We start from the raw sequence: 3,001 nt of genomic DNA, 5'->3' as shown, positions 1-3,001 counted from the left end.
TCGCCAGCCACATGTAATGTCTCCCTGGTTGTTTGACCTGGCACCAGCAGGGAAGCAGTGGCTCTAGTTCCTACTGTCAGAGAAGGCAAAGCCTCCCACTGGGGTGATCTGACTATTGCCTCCAGTCCAAGGAGGCAGATCTTGCCTCCCTGAGTTTTGAACTGCATCTTCCAAGAGCTAGGCAGGCAGGACTGGCCAGCCCGAGAGGCAAGCAGCCTTCACGGGGGCGTAGCAACAGGCAATCGGCTTCCGCAAGCTGCTGCTGCGCGCTGGCGAGGGCTCAGTGCTACAAGCTGCCGTCCTCGAACTAGCGTTTGCAGAAGATGATGGGCCTCAGGGTATGCTGTCAGCACTGGTCACCTACTGGGAAACTGCAGTTGACTTTGGAGGTAAAAAGCATCCCCAGCCCGGTGCTGCAAGCTTGGCACAGTAGCTTCTCAGCAGGACCGACAGTAATAATTTTTTAGTATAATCTCTACGACTTTATCATGCTGCGCCTACCGCACGTCCCAGGACCAGATTCTACAAAGAGAAGCGCTGTTGTGGTTAGGTTAAAAATTTGATGCTGAATGTTCTCCAAAGTCAACCAAGCCATAAAAGAAGAAAGAGGCTGAGGATTTTGTGGTTCAGTAAGATGTACATGTTAGCAGGAAAGAGACTACTGTACTTTAATGGATATATGGAGAAGCCAATGAGACCCAGCAGGCCAATATATTCTAGATGAAATGTTATCACAAATGAGGATGTGTTTTTATTCAAAGCACCGGCTGTTTACTTTAGATTTCGGGCAGCTGGGTGGCCTCATTCATTGGTTCCCCTACTTTGTTTGGGTTTGCTTTTTCTTATTAACCTTTTTGTGTAATTATTAATATAACCTGTTTATGAATTGGACTTTTTCACTGCTTGCATTGTAATTGAGATACAAGTCCATATTCTTATTTATATTTGCATTAGAATTGAGTATTTATCAATTAAGTAGTTTTTAAGAGGTGCTTAGTTCAAGGCGCCAGGTTCCTTTACCATAAATTAAAATTTACAGACATAAACAGAGCAGCCATTTTATTAACTAGAAGGACAAATGAAACCTTATTGCAGCTTCTGGTTCTTGTCTCTATGGCACAAGTCCAGCTACATCTCACCTCTCCCTTCCCCAATGCCTAGGAAAAAGAGATGGGTCACCCATTAACTACGCAAAGCTCCCTTGGGAAGGGGAGTAGGCTTTTTTCAGGAATGAAACGAGGCCAGCATCTTGGTTACTGAAATACCAGAATTGAAAATTACTTGGAGATTCCAATGAAGCAGGAAAAATTCAACTCCCATCATTCCCACACTATATGCACGCATCTTCATTTTCTAAGTCATGCAGTTCCTTTCTTCTCTAGTCAAAGGAAAAAGATTAGCTCCTTCAAGGAAGATTCAGCACACACAGGTTAGGCTCCCAACCTCTTCTGAAGGAGTTTTTCATGACAGCAGAGCCTTAACCAGATGCTAAAAGCTGGAGTAGAGTCACAGTTGGGGAAATGCATGAAGAGAGAGAAACCCACCAGTCACCATGATCCAGACAGAGAGGGCAAAAGGATTCACCACTTCAAATTCCAGTCATTTTTAATTCATTCTGTGCTCTTGTGGAGCATGCAGAGTGCAATCAAGGATGCAGAATTTCTCTGGAAATCATATTTACCCTCAAGACTGAAGAGCAGGCATACCCCAGATACAAATGTTAATCCTCCCTGGAATATCGCAGTGATTACTATTTCATACAAAGAAAGGAAAGTTACATAGTCCCCATGGTGAAGAAAGCCACTTTGCAATTTCTCTGGGGTCCCACTTTTCTGCGAGCAGTTCAATGGCTAGAAAATACAAGTCAATAAATGCACATAACTAGGTAGAATAAAAGTATGTTTGCGCAACCTTCCAGTACGATCTTGTATTTTTATTAAGGCTTTCTGGCAATAGCATAAACCCACACAAACAAACTACTAGTCTGCTTATGGGACTCTAAGTCCCACAAGGCAAAAATACTGCCTTCAATTATTTCCACTGAGGGTGCATTTTATCTTAATTGGCGGAAGGGGAGAGGGGAGGGAGAGATGCTTTTCATATCTGACTTCAAATTCCTCCTGGAAAAGTAAAGATTAGACCGTGGCAAGCATTATTATAGAGAAGTGAAGAAAAACATCATGCTTTGCCCAGAAACTTAAAACACTGTAATACTGTGCTAAACATTTCAATAGGACAAGATGCTTCTTTTCACAAACATTATTTGCCCAAGGAGCGGAACATTTTTTCTAAGTTTCTAGACCTCTCTGCAGTGCACAAGCAGAAACGTTCCCTTCTAGAATCTGTTCACATGCTGGGTTGCTCACAGGGAGGTGCCCAGTGGCTTAATTCCACAGGGTAAGCATCACCTCTCTGGTGCCACTAGTACTGCTTGTCATAATTCTTTTGCTGACGTTGATTTAATACTAGCATAAACAACACAGCCGTTACTAAAATGAAGCATCTGAAACAGATTCACTCTTGTTAATGGATGAATTTTTATAAACGTGATTTTACCATCTAGTTAGCCAAGGTAAGTGTTTTATATATAAAAAGAAAAATAATTATACATTTGCTTTATATACTACACATACATGAGACCAAGAGTCATTCCCATGTGGGCTAGAACAAGCCTTTGTAATACTCAGTAAGTACAAGAAGGCACTAAAATAAGTATAACTGTAGCCTTAAATACCTTAGCTCTCCCTACGCTGTCAAGATGTATAAATAAGAATCAAACTTACCGTACACCGTCTCTGGGAAGGTATACATCTTAAAACTGAATGGGTAGAAGCTTAGCTGCTACTTAGCTTTTAGTTTGAAGAACCTGGATTTTCAAGAACTACGGATTCAAATGCCAGCATATCAATTCCCACTTTAACGCCTCCAGTTATGAAAACAGAATACTAAGTCGTGTAAGATGGGTATTTATATTAAAAGATCACTTAAAATCTTATTCTTT

At 41.5% G+C, this 3,001-nt stretch overlaps 1 protein-coding gene across 1 annotated transcript in view; it reads right to left on the bottom strand.

Moving 5' to 3' along the window:
• Positions 1–3,001, bottom strand: part of KIF25 (kinesin family member 25) — a 47,633-nt gene that overhangs the window by 7,953 nt on the left and 36,679 nt on the right. The window lies entirely within an intron of this gene.

Source organism: Egretta garzetta, unplaced genomic scaffold (genome assembly GCF_000687185.1).
Source record: "Egretta garzetta isolate BGI_Z169 unplaced genomic scaffold, ASM68718v1 scaffold122, whole genome shotgun sequence".
Classification (NCBI taxonomy): Eukaryota; Metazoa; Chordata; class Aves; order Pelecaniformes; family Ardeidae; genus Egretta; species Egretta garzetta.
This window is presented reverse-complemented; position numbering and strand designations above follow the sequence as displayed.